The sequence below is a fragment of the Emys orbicularis genome, chromosome 1, assembly GCF_028017835.1.
Source record: "Emys orbicularis isolate rEmyOrb1 chromosome 1, rEmyOrb1.hap1, whole genome shotgun sequence".
NCBI classification, from domain to species: Eukaryota; Metazoa; Chordata; order Testudines; family Emydidae; genus Emys; species Emys orbicularis.
The window spans coordinates 115,356,268-115,375,362 of record NC_088683.1 but is presented as its reverse complement, the minus strand read 5'-3'; the positions used below and the strand labels follow the sequence as shown (position 1 = coordinate 115,375,362).

The window sequence follows — 19,095 nt, the reverse complement described above, 5'->3', positions numbered from 1 at the left end:
TGTCGGACATCTTTGACCGGATCTGCTTCACAGAACTACGGCAACCTGCTGCATCCGAACCTGGAGTCGCTGCACTTGATGGCTTGGCTCCTGCATGGCTAAGTGTGGATGAATGGGGGTGTTCCGCTGGTGTCCAGCAGGTCTTGCTGGGCAGCAGAAAACCATCCACCAGGGCTAAATATGTGGCAAAGTGGAAGCAGTTCATGTGTTGGGCCACGGACCAACACATTCGTGCAGATGAGGCCCCACTGCAGGACATCCTGGACTATTTACTGCACCAGAGACTGTCGCTATCTTCGATCAAGGTACACTTGGCGGCCATTTTGGCTTTCCACCCTCTGCTTCGAGGCGGGTCAGTCTTCACCCATCCCATGACGGGGAGCTTCCTGAAGGGGTTGTAGCGCCTTTACCCGCATGTACGAGACCCGGTTCCCCCCTTGGGACCTGAATCTTGTGCTGTCCAGGCTCTTGTGCCCCCAACTTCGAACCCTTGGCTTCCTGCCCCCTCCTGCTAGGTCTCTTTCTTGGTTGTTATAACTTCGGCCTGTAGGGTGTCCGAGATCAGGACGCTCACATTGGAACCACCCTAGATGCATAGGTGCCACTTTTCCTGTCGCCGGTGGGTGCTCGGCCACCTCCGGTCCCGCCCTGAGTCCACCCCTGCCCCGCCCCCATTCCATCCCCCATTGGACTCCTTCCCCAAATCCCCTCCCGGGCCCTACAGGTACCGCTAAGGCAAAAATCTCTGACGTCCGCGCACATGGGCACATGCACACCTAGAATGGGATGGACATGAGCAACACATCTCGAAGAACAACAGTTATGAAAGGTAGGTAATCATTTTTTTCTCTTGTTATTGAGGGAGACTTAGGTCAAAGGAGTGTGTTTACATTCTGCTCCCATGACATGCTATGATGTAAAAAGCTTTGTTGGCTAGTGGGTCAAAAAATAGTAATTCAGGACTCCTGGCAATGTCTGGAAATAGGACAATAGGATTTTCCATACTTGTTTAGACACTTGATCCATCAAATTCACTATCCTGCCTCTGACAGTGGCCAGTATCAGATATATTACTCGAGAGGAAGGCAAACACCCTGTAATTCACCTGGTCAATTGTACAATATTGCGCACTCTGAGGGAATTCTTCCTGATCCCCATAGATGTTTTGATCAATGTATCTCCCCACAGCATTTACTTTGATTGCTTTTCCCTTTCCTGGAATTATTGGTCATAAAATTATATCCGGAGATTTTAAAAAGGTTTTGTCATCAGTGACAGGGAGGCTATTGGGAATAAGAGGATGGGGATGAGGTGGGTCTAGTCAAAGGGAGGTGGAGAAGAAGGTGGGGCCAGGATTCCGTTTCAGCTGATGACTCAATTTGCTTCCATCTTCTAAGAAACAGCCCCTTCCATGGTGCAGCTAGTTCTCAGATGGAGTTTCCCTGGACTACGCTGGGAATTGCCCTGAGCTGAGGCTTCTGTCACAACAATACGAATGTGTCCAGTTGGGTGGCTGAGTCCCTTCCCAGCTCATTTCACCTGTGTGTCCTGTAACAGCTTCTTACAGTCTGTGTTCTGTTTTCCCTCCCAGTTTCCCCTGCTCTGTTGGGCCTTGGAAAGTAAAGCAGCTGTGGAGGCTGAGCCCCATGGGGGCATGGTGCGGCTCGAAAAGGAGAAGCCAGAAATGGAGCCAAGAGGCCAGTGGAATAATAAAATGGAGTTTATGCTCTCCATGTCTGGGAAGATCATTGGCCTGGGCAATGTCTGGAGATTCCCTTATCTCTGTTACAAAAATGGAGGTGGTAAGTCCATAAAAGCCCAGTCTGTGTGAGATGTTGGCCCAGGAGGACCCAGTTTGGATACAATAAGATTTCCTCTTATCTTCCCAAACCTTTGCTCATACCAGTTTTAAGGGCTGAAAAGTGTAGTCAACGTTTATTTTCTGTGTCTTTTTTTGTCTTCTTGCCATTCTGCTCTTCCAGGTTCTGGCCAGGACCAGATGCAGAAGTGCTGAAATAGCATGAGGACGGGGGTGCTTGTGGTATTTCCAGGACAAGAAGAAGAAAGCCGAGAGGCTGTTCTCTTGCAAGATCCAGGGCCACCCAGAGGGGCAATTTTCCCCAGGCCCTGGGCCCCGCAGGGGCCCCCACGCGAATATAGTGTTCTATAGTATAGCAACTTTTTTTTATGGAAGGGGCCCCCGAAATTGCTTTGCCCCCGGCCCCCTGAATCCTCTGGGCAGCCCTGGCAAGATCTGCAGAGTTTTGCAGGCCCACCAGGTCCATTTAGTTCAGATAGACATTTACATTCAAGGGTGTTTACCTGAGCCTTGATGGTACATCTCGCTTGTTAGTGTACCTGGTAATGGGTGATGATGATAATGTCGAGTAGTAAAGATTCCTCCATTTGCTACCCACTCTCTCTCTCTCTGCAGGTGCCTTCTTTATCCCCTACCTCATCTTCCTCTTCACCTGTGGGATCCCAATGTTCTTCCTGGAGACAGCGTTAGGACAGTACACCAGCCAGGGAGGGGTCACCGCCTGGAGGAAGATCTGCCCTCTCTTTGAAGGTGAGTCAATGAATGGGTTTCTCAGGTCCACGATGGAATTTCTGGGTCTCATGGGTTTTGTGTGAAAAATTTCAAAAGGTCTAGTTCTAGGTCTGAAGCAGAACCAAAACAAATGATAAAACCTGGACTTTTGTGTGAAATGGAATTCTTGTTTTCTGGACAGCTCTACTTTAAAACCGCAGAGAATTAACCTCACAACTATCCTGAAGTTTTATGATCCCCATTTTACATAGGGGGAAACTGAGGCACGGAACGATTAAGTGTTTTGCTCAGATTGGCATTTGCTGATACTGGCAGAGCCAAGATTAGAAGGTACCTCCTAGAATCATAGAAGATTAGAGTTGGAAGAGACCTCGGGAGGTCATCTAGTCCAACCCCCTGCTCAAAGCAGGACCAACCACAACTAAATCATCCCAGCCAGGGCTTTGTCAAGCTGGGCTTTAAAAACCAATAAGGATGGAGATTCCACCACTTTCCTGACCCTATGCTTTTGCTCTGGCCCCATTCTTTGGGCGTGGGATGTAGTTAGCAGTGAAAACCCTTTTTATTTCTGATTTCTGCACCATGATGAACCACATCTGGATCTCCCACCCTCAACCTGAGTCTTACAGGAATTTTTGGTGAACCAAATTGCTCATTAATCTGCCCGGCCCGCAACTCCAGTGGGATGGCCTATGGTACTATTTGAAACTAAAGTCTGATATATTTAAGGCTTGCCGGGGGGCCATTTCCTAACCCCTGTCACTTTTCCCTCTTAGGAATTGGTTATGCCTCACAAGTCATCGAATCCTATCTGAATATCTACTACATTGTCATCCTATCTTGGGCTATCTTCTACCTGTTCAGCTCCTTTACTGCTGTGCTTCCCTGGGCCACCTGTAATAATCCTTGGAACTCAGGTACAACTTCAGCTAGTCTGCTTCTGGAAAGAGGATCTGGGTTTGAAAACTTTCCATCAAAACTGCTTTTTGACAGAAATTGGGTATTTGATTAAACACATTTTTTTGCACTGTTTGCTTTATGTGGAAAATTTTGAATTTTCATTGAAATATTCAGCTGAAAACTAAAATATTTTGATTTCAATATGCAGTTGTGGGCCAAATGGGTGTTGTTTGGTTTCCTCATGTGCAGGGCTGGATTTACACCTTGCATGCTCCTAGGCAGGGTCCGCACACCTTCCCTGGTGTCTGGGCAGCTGCGGGGCCCTCTGGCTCGGAGCTCCCCATCCCCGCCCGCAGGGGCTCAGAGCTCCAGAGTCTCCTGCCACCCGTGACTTGGTGCTCCGGGGCCCCCCACTGCCTACGGAGGCTGGGATCAGTGGGGCCTCCCCCCACGGCAGCCAGGAGCAGCAGGGTCCCCCCACCATTTGTGGCAGCTCGGATCCGGGGGCCCCGTTGCCAGGCAGCATCTGGGAGCTGTGGGGTGATCCCCAGCCACCCGCAGCAGCTGGGAGCTGTGGCAGATTAACCACTGGGCCAACAGGGCCCATGCCCAGGGGTCCTGGTTAACTGGGGGCTCCCGGAAAAATGGGCACTCCGGTGCCCTGACCTGTTCCACTGCCCGCCCCGGCACTCCTGCCCGGGAGCGGGGTCAGGGTGCGGGGGCTTGTCCCACTCCCCCCTCCCCCCCGGCGCTCTTGATGGGGAGCGAGAGAAGCCCCCTGCACCCTGACCCCTGTGCTCTGACCCCATTTCCCCAGCAGGAGTGGGGGTGGGAGGGACTGCAGATGTAAGGAGTGGGGAGTGTCCCCCACTTGCTCTGGCCCAGAGCCCCACAAACCTCTTATCCGCCCCTGGACGGGAGCTCCAGGGGTCCCCGCTGCATGGCAGCAGACGGGAACTGTGGGGTATCCCTACAGTGGCTCGGAGCACCTAACCATTGCGGGCAGTGGGGGTACTGCCACTTTTAACTTTTAGGCATCCCGCCATCCAACCCCCTCCACCACAGACAGGGCCGGCTCCAGGGTTTTTGCCGCCACAAGCGGTGGGGAAAAAAAAGCCGCGATCGAGAACGGCGGCACTTCGGCACTTCAGCGGCAGCTCCACCGCGCCGCTTTCTTCTTTGGGGGCACTTCGGTGGCAGGTCCTTCCCTCTGAGGCCTGGTCTACACTAGGCTTTTATGTTGAATTTAGCGCCGTTACATCGAATTAACCCTGCACCCGTCCACACCACGAAGCTATTTAGTTCGACATAGAGCTCTCTTAAATTCGACTTCTGTACTCCTCCCCAACGAGAGGAGTAGCGCTAAATTCGAAATGGCCATATCGAATTAGGCTAGGTGTGGATGGAAATCGACGGTAATAGCTCCGGGAGCTATCCCACAGTGCACCACTCTGTTGACGCTCTGGACAGCAGTCCGAGCTCGGATGCTCTGATCAGCCACACAGGAAAAGCCCCGGGAAAATTTGAATTCCTTTTCCTGTCTGGGCAGTTTGAATCTCATTCCCTGTTTGGACAGCGTGGCGAGCTCAGCAGCACTGGCAACGATGCAGAGCTCTCCAGCAGAGATGGCCGTGCAATCTAATAGAAGGAGGGCCCCAGCATGGACTGATCGGGAAGTCTTGGATCTCATCGCTGTGTGGGGCGATGAGTCCGTGCTTTCAGAGCTGCGCTCCAAAAGACGGAATGCAAAGATCTAAGAGAAGATCTCTAAAGCCATGGCAGAGAGAGGATACAGCCGGGATGCAACGCAGTGCCGCGTGAAAATCAAGGAGCTGAGACAAGGCTACCAAAAAACCAAAGAGGCAAACGGACGCTCCGGATCCCATCCCCACACATCCCGTTTCTACGAGGCACTGCATTCCATCCTAGGTGCGTCCGCCACCACTACCCCACCACTGACCGTGGACTCTGAGGATGGGATATTGTCCGCGGCAGGTTCCTCGTCGGCCATGTTAGCGGACGGGGAAGATGAAGAAGGAGATGAGGAGGACGAGGCAGTCGACAGCGCTGGCACCGCTGATTTCCCCGACAGCCAGGAGCTCTTCATCACCCTTACCGAGATCCCCTACCAACCGTCCCCCATCCCTTACCCCGGAGACAGAATCAGGGGAAGGATCAAGCAGTAAGTGCTTTAAATATCTAAACGTTTATTTTTACAAGAACTGAAATATTTATAATATTAACAATGGCTGTTTCCTAAAGTGCTTAAACATGTAAACAATTATCTGCAAAAAAACTGGAATATTTACAATAGTAACAAAGGGTTTTTCATGATTTGTCTGCCTTAGGCTCTTCACAATTTAGTCCCAAGTATTTAAAATTTTTTTTACAATGTCCGGTAAGTCATGATTATGCTGCCCAAGACGCTCCACTCTTTAGTCCCAGTGCACCTACGCGAAAATCCGGTCAATATGGCCGGGGATGGAGGCGAAATCCTCATAGGAGAACTCCTCGTAGGTCTCATGAAGGTACATTTCCAGCCTGTTCATCAGGTTCCTGGGTAGGGCGATCTTATTGGGCCCTCCGTGGTAGGACACGTTACCGCGCCACGACACCATCAGATACTCTGGTATCATTGCCCTGCAGAGCATGGCGGCAAACGGCCCTGGTTTCTGAAGGCTTTCTCGAAGCATCCTTTCCCTCTGGGACTCCGAGATCCTCAGCAGGGTGATGTCGCTCATGACGCCCTGCTTTGAATTAGGGAGGGGAATGTTAGTATTGGGACTGCTTTACAGCCACGCGGTGGAGGGAGAGGGGCAGCATACAGGGATCTTTCCCTGGGACAGCCGCGAGGGGGTGGGACAGGGGCATAGTTCATGCTGTCCTGATTGCTGGCAGCAGAGACTGGCATTGCTTTCAATGTGAAAGGAGGCCAGTGCTACTAGTACAGTTTTAAGCAGCCAGAAGTCTACGGCTTACCATGATTGCACGCTACAGAAGTTCAGGTGTCCTGCCACACTTCTCAGATAACTGCAAGACCACTGCAGGACCCCAGGCACTGAAGGCGAGGGCCGAAAATTCGACCTTGTCCTGAGTGCGCATGTGAGACATGGTCTTGTTCACAGAGAAAGACTAGGTTCTTTGTACACAACTTCATTTATCTGTCTCAGGAATTCACTCAATTTTTCCCATTCACACAGACACATCTGCGACTGTCTCCCAACCCAGCCTGTCAGCACACTCCCAGAGGCTAGCGCAGATTAGGAGGAGGAAGAAGAAGACGCGGGAGGACATGTTCTCTGAACTAATGAGCTGCTCCCGAGCCCAGGCAGCCCAGCAGACACAGTGGAGGGAGAACTTGTCACAAATGCACCGAGCAGTCATGGAACGGGAGGAGAGGTGGCGTCAGGAGGACCAGCAGGCTACTGAAAAGCTGCTTGGACTTCTGAGGGAGCAAACGGACACGCTCTGGCGCCTTGTGGATGTTCTGCAAGACCGGAGGCAGGAGGACAGAGCCCCGCTGCAGTCTATCTCTAACCGCCCTCCCCCGCCACCAAGTCCCACACCCCCCTCACCCAAAGTACAAAGAAGGAGGGGCGGCAAGGGCCGTTAAAACTTTCAGTCAACCCCTGCAGACTGCTCTAGCACTAGAAGGCTCTCATTCCCCAAAATTTTAAAAGTCCTTTCCTACACACCTCACAGAAGCCCCCGTGCAAGTTTCAACCCCCACGTTTCATGTCTGGTTCATGATAAAATATTCGTTTCTGTTAATTACTGTTTCCATGATTTTATTTTGGAGGAGAGTCTGTCTGAACGAGGGGAAGGGGCATGGTAATTGGACAGGACAGTCACCTTTACCAGGGTACAGAGGCGGGGTCAGGTCCAGCATCAGGACACATACCCAGTGCAGTGACTAGTGACCCTGGTCAATCTGGGAGGTGGTTTTCATGTTCGGGGGGGGGGGGTTGCTCTGTGACTTTGTGGCAGGGGAGGGCAGTTAGAGATCTAATGCATCACAGAGCCGCGCAGCAGGGGAGCTGTAACCCTCCTCCCCCTGCCAGACAGTCACATAGCCGACACATACACGCTGTCCCGCCCAGGAGGGCTGGCAGGCTCTGTTGAAACAACCAGTCCACCACTGCGGAACCTGTCATTCCTGGAGTTTAGAAGCATCATTTGCATCACAACAGTAAACCCGCACCCCGCCACAGTCTGCGTCCCAGGTTTAAAACATTCCCGCGAAAACAGTAATAAAGACAACGGTGTTCATTAACAAAACAGAACAGATTTTATTTTTTGGGAAGGGGGTGAAGGGGGTATGTAACTGGAGAGGATAGTCAACGGTAACTGGGTAAAGAAACGGTGGCAAGTTCAGGTTCTGAGTCCACAAACTTAAAATTCACTGGTGACCCTGCTCAGTCTGGAAACTGTCTTTCAAAGCCTCCCGGATGCACAGTGCGTCCCACTGGGCTCTTCTAATCTCCCGGCTGTCTGGTTGGGAGTAATCAGCAGCCAGGCGATTTGCCTCAACCTCCCACCCCGCCATAAAGGTCTCCCCCTTGCTCTCACAGAGATTGTGGAGCACACAGCAAGCTGCAATAACAATGGGGATATTGGTTTCGCTGAGATCACAGCGAGTCAGTAAGGTTCTCCATCTCCCCTTGAGATGGCCAAAAGCACACTCCACCACCATTCTGCACTTGCTCAGCCGGTAGTTGAACAGTTCTTTTTCTGTGTCCAGGGCGCCAGTATAGGGCTTCATGAGCCAGGGCATTAGCGGGTATGCTGGGTCCCTGAGGATCACTGTAGGCATCTCCACATCCCCAACAGTTATTTTGTGGTCCGGGAAGTAAATACCTTCCTGCAGCCGTCTAAACAGACCAGAGTTCCTGAACACGCGAGCGTCATGAACCTTGCCCGGCCATCCAACGTTGATGTTAGTAAAACGTCCCTTATGGTCCACCAGTGCTTGCAGCACCATTGAAAAGTAGCCCTTTCGGTTGATGTACTGGCTGGCCTGGTGGTCCGGTCCCAGGATAGGGATGTGAGTCCCATCTATAGCCCCACCGCAGTTTGGGAATCCCATCGCGGCGAAGCCATCTATGATGGCCTGCGCGTTTCCCAGGGTCACTACCTTTGACAGCAGTACCTTCACGATTGCCTTGGCTACTTGCATGACAACAACCCCAACGGTAGATTTGCCCACGCCAAACTGGTTCGCGACTGACCGGTAGCTGTCCGGCGTTGCAAGCTTCCAGAGGGCTATGGCCACTCGCTTCTGGACAGTCAGGGCTGCCCGCATCCGGGTGTCATTGCGCTTCAGGGCAGGGGACAGCAACTCACAAAGTTCGAGGAAAGTCCCCTTCCGCATGCGAAAGTTTTGCAGCCACTGGGATTCATCCCAGACCTGAAGCACTATGCGGTCCCACCAGTCCGTGCTTGTTTCACGGGCCCAGAATCGCCGTTCCACAGTATCCACAAGACCCATTGCCACCGTGATGTCCTCGGCACTGGGTGTCGTGGTTTCAGACAGGCGTGTGCTACTCTCGGAGTTCAGGTCCTCACCCCGCTGCCGTAGCCTCCTCGCCTGATTTCTCTCTATCTGCCTCAGTGAAAGGTCGATGATGAGCTGCGATGCGTTGACAACGGCCACAACTGCAGCGATGGTCGCAGCGGGATCCATGCTCGCAGTGCTGTGGCGTCCGCGCTGTCACTGACCAGAAAAGTGCGCGAACTGATTTCCCGCCGGCGCTTTCAGGGAGGGAGGGAGGGCTGTAGTGACGGACGGATGAGGACAGTTACCCAAAAGCACCCTCGACAAATTTTTTTACCCAGAAGGCAATGGCGGCTCGACCCAGAATTCCAATGGGCAGCGGGGACTGCGGGAACTGTGGGATAGCTGCCCACAGTGCACCGCTTCCAATGTCGACGCTTGCCCCGTTAGTGTGGACTGACAAAGTCGAATTACTGTCCTTAGTGTGGACACACACGTTCGACTTTGTAATATCGATTCCACATATTTGATTTAACTAAAATCGAACTACTCTCGTAGTGTAGACATACCCTGAGTGGGACCGAGGAACCCACTGCCGAATTGCCGCCGAAGAGCTGGACGTGCCGCCCCTTCCCCTTGGCCGCCCCAAGCACCTGCTTGCTGCGCTGGTGCCTGGAGCCGGCCCTGACCACAGACCCCGCACTGCCCCAACACACATATACCTCCCACCCCCCCCACTGCCCAGCGCCCCTCCACAAACCCCCCACTACCCAGAGCCTCTCCACAACCCTGCCAGAGACCGGCTCTGCCCCCCGACTGCACTCACCAGCCCCACTGGGAGGTGACTGTATCTGCTGGGCTGAACGAGGAGCGATCCAGCAGGGCTGCATGGGGCCATCTCTCGCTCAGCTGACTCTGGCCCCACCACTGCTGGGACCTGGCAAAAATTGAATTTTTAGGTGCCCCTAGTCACATGCCTACTGTGCCTAATGGGAAATCCAGCTCTGCTCATGTGTCCATTCTTCGATATGGGCTGGGCTCCCCAGCTAGACTACTTCTCCCATGATGCACCATGGCCAGGATGCAACAGCCTCCTGACACCATGAGGAGAGACCATGGTGCATCATGGGTTAGGTAGTCTGACCAGGGAACTCAGCTCATAGTGGGAGCATGCGACATCCAAACTACAACTCTATGGCAGCATTTCTGAATCAAAATGTTTTGGTTTTCGATTTTTCATGGGAAATTCAAAATTTTCAGCAGCAAAAAAAGCCCATTTTCAGACCAGCTTTAGTCTGGAGTCCTCACCCCACTCTAAGCCATGGAAGGAGCTTTTCACTGGAGCTGGCACTGCCCTTATCTAGTGTAACGGGGTACAGCACAACCCACTCACTGCACCTCAGACCCTCAAGCATCTGGGCCAGCCTCTGTCACAGCAGAGAACTGTTTGTTCAGTCAGTCTTTGGCTCACTCAGGCCAGGTCTCTGCTAGGAGTGCACTGTCGAGATAGCTGCACCATGTACTGTACAGGTAAAGCACGTCTCATGTGGTTGCAGCTTATACTGGCAAAATTGTGCTTTTTCCAGTATAGCTTATTCCAGCTCACCCCCCCCCCCCCTCGTTCCCTGAGTAAAATAAGCTTTCCTGGCAAAACTCTTAAAGTCTCAAATCAAGGTTGGATGTTTTTCTGAAAGATTTGCTCTGGGGATTATTTTGGGGAAGGTCTATGGCCTGTGTCATCCAGGAGGCCAGACTGGCTGGTCGCAGTGGTCCCTTCTGGCCGTGGAATCTGTGGATCTATGAAAGTTCCCCTCTCCATGTTCAGTCGACTCACAGTCCTTCCCTGGCCATACCCCTGACAGGGGTCACTGCCTTCCCCAAAGGGAGATCCAACTCCTGTAGCTCCAGAAGCAGAGCTTTATTTGTGGGGAAAGCCAGGGAAATTCCTCTCTGAGCTATCTCTTAACATTAAGTAACTTCCCAGCCTGGGTAACCATAGTCGCTGCCCCACAGTACCCTGCATTCCACAGCCATCTGGGTTCTATTCAGTAGGGAGCCTCCACTTCCCCGATCCCTCTGGCTGTTCCTGGACTAGGATTCTGGCAGTGGTGGGGGAAGAGTGATGTTTTACAGGGCAGCGTGAAGTGTTTGTGTGCAGCTGGAGTGAACAGGGAGGAGGCGGGAGAGAGCACAAAGGCTGAGAAACATGAGAATTCTCCGGGCTCACCGACTTGCTTCCTCCTTTGTAGATCGCTGCGTGGACTTTCTGAATCACTCTAACGTGGAGAACTGGACAGCGCCTGCTAATGCCACGTCCCCAGTAACTGAGTTCTGGGAGTACGTACCCCGGTTTCACACTCTTCTCTCCTCAAGCGGTCACAGCAGTGTGAATACTCCAAATGGAGTCTCTGTAAGGCCAAAAAAGATGTGCAAGTGCCACATCTCGGAGCCCAGACCTATGGCACATTGCACATCATGGGGCACATGAGCACACTCACTGCACATGCAAACTTGCATACTGACTGGGCACACTGACTGACAGAAATCCATGGGGCACGTGGGCACTCCCAAGACACACGCTGTCTCACCCCATGCACCACACAGCCCCAGAGGTCAGACATAGACCCTTACCGAGAACACATGCACATACGCACATGGACACATTCTTTCTGACATGGCAGATGCACTCAGCACCCGCAGGTTGTGGATACACAAGGCCTGAACACATGTTGGCAGGGCCGCCCTGACAGACACCCAGCGGGCACGCATGTATGCACACCAAGTGTGATGATCTATCTAGAGCAGGAGGCCAGGTGGGAGGGGGCTGGAAGAGATTCTGCAAAGATGCTCTGCAGTGAAGCAGGTAGAGACAATGTAGCTGTTCCCCTTATTCTAATTGAGTTCCTTGTTCTGTGTTAGAGGAAAGCAACTTTTTCTGTGATTCTTTACGGCTGGGTACCTAATGCACCCCGTGAAACCACCCAGAGGGCAAACAGACGTAGCACCCGAGAGGAGTCCTGAAAGGAGAAATGCTGCAGAATACACTGTAGGGAATCATCAAGCACTGGCCCTCAGGGGGCGTGAACAATATGGGAGTTGTAATTGTAAGGACTCGCACTCACAACCGTGCCCCCCTCCCAATCTAGGGAAGTCACGGGAAGCAAGTGGGAATCAGGGGCTCAATCACAATAGCACGTTTTCATCCATCACTTTCAAAGTGCTTTGCAAAGGTGATCAGTATCCGTTATCCCACTTAGCCTGTCTGGGTATGTCTACACAGCGACTAGACACTCATGGCTGGCCTGTGCCAGGCGACTCGGGCTTGCGGGGCTGTTTCATTGCTGTGTAGACGTCCAGGCTTGGGCTGGAGCCTGGGTTCTAGAACCCTGCCGGGTGGGAGGGTCCCTGATTCTGGGCTCCAGCCCGAGCTCAGGAATCTACATTGCAGTGAAACAGCCCCGCAGCCCTTCCTCCCCCTCCCCCCCGCCCCGTGAGCCTGACTCAGCTGGCATGGGCCAGCTGCGGGTTTTTCTTTGCTGTGTCTCAGCTTCCCCATTGGTGAAGTGACTTGTCGAATGCAAAAGGATGAGCCAGAGGAAGAGTTGGAACTTCAGTGTCAGGCTCCTGTGCCCTGGGACCATCTACCAATTGCTACAAAAACCATTGTGATTTCAGTACAACGTTGCCAGCTACAAGGGAGCCCCTAGAGTTCGGGGTGGGGGTTGGGGTTGTCCGGGAGGACATAGAGTTGTCATAGCTATTAGGGTAGTGAAAGGCTACAGGGGAACTGTCTGGACATGGTGGTCAGTTCTCACATGGTCCCCGTTATGCTATGTCTACACTATGAACGGGGTTGTGTGGTCCCAGCTCTTGTAGATATACTGATGCCAGCTCTCATCTGAGCTAACATGCGTAAAAGAGTAGAAATAGTAGTGTAGCCATGGTAGCATGGGCAGAGACAGCACCGTGCTAGATGCCCTGAGTACAAACCTCCTGAACTCCATGGGTACGTAGTGGGGGCTGCTAGCACAAGCCACCCCTGCCCATGCTACCACGACTACACTGCTATTGTCAGTGTGCTAACTCAGGTGAGTGTGAGGGCGAGTATGGCTGGGTGAAGTGGGAATCACCCCGCTCCCCCGCTCATCATGTAGACAGCCTTAGGGAGCCTGGGTGCTGAGGGGAACCTGTAGGGATGAATGAGGGCCATAACCATAAGGGTTCCTGGAGAGAGCCATAGAACATGTGGTGTTTGGAGGAAACAAAGTAGCCAGCAGGTGATTAGGAGCCATTGATATTACCGGGGGGCTGTAGGGGAGGCTGCTGATGGAGTGTGACCTGCGAGGCAGCCAAAGGGATGGCAGTGATGTGAGATCGGGAGTGACTGTGCTGTGAATGGTTGGGGGCTGCAGTGGGGCTATTGAGGGCTTTGGGAGAGTTGGAGAGCCCAGGCTGACTAAAGGGTGAGGTGGAACTGCAGGGGCCAGGCTGCGAGGGGATCCCAGAGACACCTAAGGCATTGTGGTGACCAAGAATACAGTAATGCTGTCAGGGCTAGGGTGACTGGAAGGAGGAGTGATGGGGGAGATTGGGCAGCTGCGCTATGGGATGTGTATGAAAACTCTGGGCGGGGGGCTGCTGGAAGAGTCAAGTCTGGGATGTTAACCTTTCTCCCTCCTCCTGCACTGGCAGGAAGCGAGCCCTGGGGCTCACAGACGGTATTCACAATCTGGGCACTGTGCGCTGGGAGCTGGCTCTCTGCCTCCTGCTCGCCTGGGTCATCTGCTACTTCTGCATCTGGAAAGGAGTCAAGTCCACAGGCAAAGTAAGAGAAAAGTCTGTCCCCTTAGTCCCTAAACCTCCTCCTAGCTACCATTATATCTCTTCCCCCCCTTCTTAGCCTTCTCCATGATACAGAGAGAAGAAGAAAGGAGGCAGGGAACACACAAGACATAGGGCCATACTCGGATTGGTATGGGTGGGTGCAACTGCATTGAGGTCGCAGCTGCTTATGCTGGGTCTGAATTTAGTCCATTATGAGAAGAGCAAAGAAAGTCAGTCAATCAGAGGGGAGACAAGGGAAAGATCTTAGAAGAAACGGTGAAGTCCTAGACCAGCATGGTCCACTGTAATGGGGAAACCTTGTGAAAGATGCTGCTTCACCATTAGCAACACACAATCATCCAGTTGCTGCTGATGCACAGTCCCCAAGTGGTCTGATGGCTTTTGCACCATTAACCTGTTTTAATGTCAAATCTCCAATCACCAATAATAATTAAACACCAGAGCTGAGTGAATATCCCACTAGAAATAATCTCCTTAGGGGGTTCATTGCGGTTACCTCCCACTTCCTCATTATTTGTAATTGCTCAGTTTGGGGGTTTCTGTCTTTTTTCTTTAACCCAATGGATTGCTCACAAACAGGGCGCTGCTGTGAGCATTCCACACTTGATACTGAAAATTTGAACTGGGCTGGCTGGTTGTGATTGCATAAGTCACATGTTATTGTTTCTATTCCTGGATTGGATGAGCATAACATATTTCACATGGGAGGCTTAAAGAAGCCACTCAGGCTTCAATGGTGCAGGGCTGAAGTATAACCCCCTGAGCAGCAGTGAGGGTGGGTTATACTACTCAGGGTTGGTCTTGCACATTTCTAGAGGACCTGTGACAATCGCTGAGGGGTGAGTGGCCAGTTTCTTCTATCCCCTTCTTCCATAAAAGATGTTTCCCACTATTTGCTCTCTCTCCATCCATGAAGCTCCCACTACTCTCAGCTTTTCCTGGTACAGGTATTGGGACGCATCCTTCACAATAGACACATCTCTTTAGTTCTGCGTCAATGAGCTGCTGAGTCCACAGGGCTGTCTTCATCTCCCATATTTACAACCTTTTTACCACTGTGCTCCTCGGCTCAACTCTCAGATGGGCATGTGTGGAGCCTGCAAGACTCTTTGCCTTTAATGGAAATATACTGAGTTGCTCTCTCCTGCTTGCTGCATATGTGTGGAGACCCAGGGGACTCAATTAAAACCCATGTCTCCTCCCCACTCTTCTCTCTTTGCACTTCAGAAAACAATCAAATACTGAAGTGTAATCATGCGGATTTAAAAAGATACTTTAAAATGATGTTGAAAAATTGGAAAGGATTCAGAAGAGCTACAAGAATGATCCGATGCCTGGAAAAACTGTCTTGCAGTTAAAGCCAACCTGGAAACGGTTTTCCTGTCCTGTGGAAACTTTTGAGATTTCAAAAAACTTTCCCATCCTGAATCAGGACAAAAGGTCAAAATATTAAAAATTTTCACAAACTGAAAATCAAAAAAAAATAATAATTCAATTTGGGTCAATTGAAACTTCTAGTTTCAATAATTTTGCAATGTTTCATTTCTCTTACAAGATTTCAACTTTTTTTTTTTTTTTTACTTCCATTAGTTTAGTTTTCTAAACCTAAAATTGTTTTGAACTGGTAAGCCAGAATTTGTCATGTTGGCAATTGTAAAACTTTATATACAAAACATTTTGAGTACCAATTTGTGGAAACTGACCCTTTTCCATTAAAAATTTTGGTTTTGACAAATCTGCATATTTTGATGGGCAAAAATAGTTTGATCAAAAATTTTCCAACCATAACTACTGACAGTGAGAGACTAAAGAAAGTTCAATCTATTTATCTTAACAAAGAGAATGTTAAGAGGTGACTTGATCAGTCATAAGTATTTACATTGGCAGAATATTTCTGACAGTAGATTGCTCCTTAATCTAGCAAAGTCCCACGGTTGGCAGCTGAAGTTTGACCAATTCAAGCTTGAAACTGTGTAACTTGCATTCAGTGTTAGTTCCCTGAGTTTGCAGATCTCCAAACTATTGTTCCATGCATCCCAATGGGGTGTTAATTCTGAGACAGAATTAAATACCTAACGGAGGGTATTTAAACGTTAATTATTTCACTGCTGATTATTGTAGCAGAAGCAATCAGCTAATGTGCTTTTCCCACATCTCAAACTGTCTCCCGCATCTTCCCAGATGGCAAAAGGCCCAACTGCTCCTTACCCAGTTGCTAACACCTCCAGCTTCCCCCGATGACTTTCAGATGCAGTTATGTCTTGTCAACACAAAAATAGGTGACATGTTGAAAACATGGAGACAGCGTAAATTAAATGGAATTTTAATATGAAAATAAACAACACGGGTTGAGTGTTCTTTCGTGTTCAGTTAATTCATTAAAAACCTCCATTTTCTAATCTAAATGAAGTTGATATGAAATTTCTGGTCTGCCACGTGGGAGAGCTGCAGGAGCCAGACACCTTGCTGCAGGATTTGAGTCCAGTTTGCTGTGGAGAAGGTTGGACCTTGATTATAATGGGGGGTAGGGGGGACAAGAGGGGGAAGGAGACAAGCAGGAAAGGTTCCTGGGTGAATCTGTAGGTCTGAATCCATGAGGGATCTCCGTTAACTCAAAACAGCAGTGGCTGGCTGCCTGTATTTGAAGGCCTACCAATTTGCAGCCACTTGGAAGCCTGCTGGGCACCGTTTAGGGGACAGCAAGGATACTGGACAAGGTGTTCCTTCCTGGCTGTTAACTTGCTACTAATATCCTTCCCTGGCTGTGTGGAAGATTCTGAGCACTGCAGCCCATCTTTGTGGCTCTGTACACTAGCATCACACGGTGTGAGAGAAAGTGCTATCAATACAGTGAAGTGGAGGAGGAGCCAGCGGCTGAAGGCTGAAATAAACAACAAACTCTGCTGCTCTCGATGGGTGCTGGGATGAGTTAATGAAAACCATGGTGATGATGAGATACTATGAACCCAACATCTCCTGGCTGCTCCAATTGTCCTGATCTTCCTCCACCCTCATGTGTAGGGAATACCGGGTGGTGTGGTGTCATATAAAGGTTTTATTGGCACTTGTTTGGGATGGCTTTGTGAAATACTCATGGTTTTTTCACTCCCAAGCAGCTAAGTGATCTCCAACTTGTGCTGGTACAGTCTTTATACCATGCCACATCCCCATGCACCCTCTCTGTACATTCTGCGGGCACTTTAGCTTAGAAAAAATGAATGGTGTTTGGGATTGATCTAGCCCCCTGATTCACTGCCTCAGGGGAACGGATGATGACAGCCCTCTTAGAATATGCCCTCCATCAGGGTAGCTGGTGAAGGACAGATTATGCAACAGACACCCTAGGGCAGGGATAGTCAATTATTTTTTGTCAAGGTCCAAATTTCCTGGTCAAGGTATAGTCCAGGTCCAGACTCCAGAGAAATATTTTCACACCCCAATAACAATAATGATGATAATAAGCAAATACAAAGATTTTGCGGTCCGTTCAGAAGTGTCTGGCAGTCCAGATTTGGCCCACGGTCTGCCTATTGACTGCCCCTGTCTGAGGGCTAAAAATCACTGTCCCTTCCCCACTCAGATCCGTTCTTCCTTGGATTATTTGAGAGAAGCTGTTGGGGTCCAGAAGGAAAATCCTCCCTTTTCATGGTGGAGTCTTCACTCCAGTCCCCCAAGCTGGGACAATCAATCCAGAGACACGTCACACCCTGTATGGATTCTTCCCTTCTCTGCCTGATGTGGATTTCTCCATGTCTGACACACTGCTGCCCTGAAGTGTGTGTACCCTGACAGGACTTTACCATTTATTTCCTTAGCCGTGGCTGGAAATCACTGTCCTTTTCTGTTCTAGGTGTGGATGGATGCAGGCACTCAGATCTTCTTCTCTTATGCTATCTGCCAGGGGTGCCTGACAGCCTTGGGCAGCTACAACAAGTACAATAACAACAGTTACAGGTAGGAGCAGCCTGTGCCTCTCTCTCCCTCTCACATCCGGCTGAGGGCCGTGTGGGCAGCCGAGCAGAATGTGGTTGGAGCTGTGGCACTCACTGCTTCGAAATCACGAGTGGGGCCCACGCCATTTCATCCTATGCTCTTGTCAGCTCTTACAAGCTAAGCAGGGCTCAGCGACTGGATAGGATACTACCCAGGAAAACCCAGCGACTACAAGAAATGCCTTTGGTGGCTCTGCCGGTGGCACTCTTCCATCTGGGCAGGGAGAGGGGGCACGGGAGTCCTGGAGGTACCATTGTTGAGTTGATATGGGTATTGTAAAATGTTATCTGATGTGGAAATAAGATTTAGTAATGCATGTGGCCAAATTCAGTTCAGTTACCTGGGTCTGATCTTGGGGGAATTACACCAGATTCCCAGTGGTCTAAAGAAGAGGAGAATCTGCCCCATGGCATCAAATGCCTTATTAAAATCCCAGCCCCTTTAGTGCACCCTGTGTGTGTTTTAATTCGATCAGAAAGAGCAACAGAAAGGTTTGTCTGGCATGTCAGGTTCTTTTTCATCCAGTGCTTATTGCTTCTAGTTCCCTTTTCCTCTCAGGCCTGATCCCCAGCCCATTCAAGTCAATGGGAGTCTTTCTATTGGTTTCAGAGGGCTTTGGATCCCTTGTTATTTAAGGATCCTTTTTCTCTCAATATTTGTTCCATTGCTCTACCCTCATATGATTATTCCTGCTGCCCCTTGTTGTGCCAAGTCCCTAGTGACTTCACTGGGGCATCCTGCTTACAATATATGGCTGTAGCCCTCCGTCATTTTTATTGACAAGTATAATCATGTAGTTCTTGTAGTGCCATGGGTCAAGGCTGTAGGCTGCCGAGTTCTGTTTTGGGCTGCTGGCCTCTGGAGGAGTCTCAGGCTAGTGTTAGTGTAAGCAAGTGCATGGAATCATATCCCATTCAGAAAGCTGAGCACAAAAGCAATTGCCCAAAGTGGTAAATTTGCAGAGGAAAACAATGCCGTCTCTCTCTCTCTCTCTTTGGTTCTGCCCCAACAGGGACTGCTTCATGCTATGTTTCCTGAATAGTGCCACCAGCTTTGTGGCCGGCTTTGCTATCTTCTCTGTGCTGGGCTTCATGGCACAAGAACAGGGCGTGCCCATTTCAGAAGTGGCCGAGTCAGGTAGGTGCTTTCTAAATGTGGCAGGGCCAAAAGGAAAACTTAAAACATGGGTGGACTTTTTAGGAATTGACACCTTTGAATATGAAGCCAACCCATGAGGTTAGCAGTGCTGCTACCTTGAACCAATCCTACATCCTCTGTAATTGCTAGTGTCCCCAGTCCAGTTGCCCAGAAC

General features: G+C 50.5%; 1 pseudogene; it reads left to right on the top strand.

Annotated features, from left to right (window-relative positions):
• The first annotated feature begins 1,654 nt into the window (after nt 1-1,654).
• LOC135872982 (sodium- and chloride-dependent betaine transporter-like) overlaps nt 1,655-19,095 on the top strand; it is a 44,451-nt pseudogene continuing 27,010 nt past the window's right edge.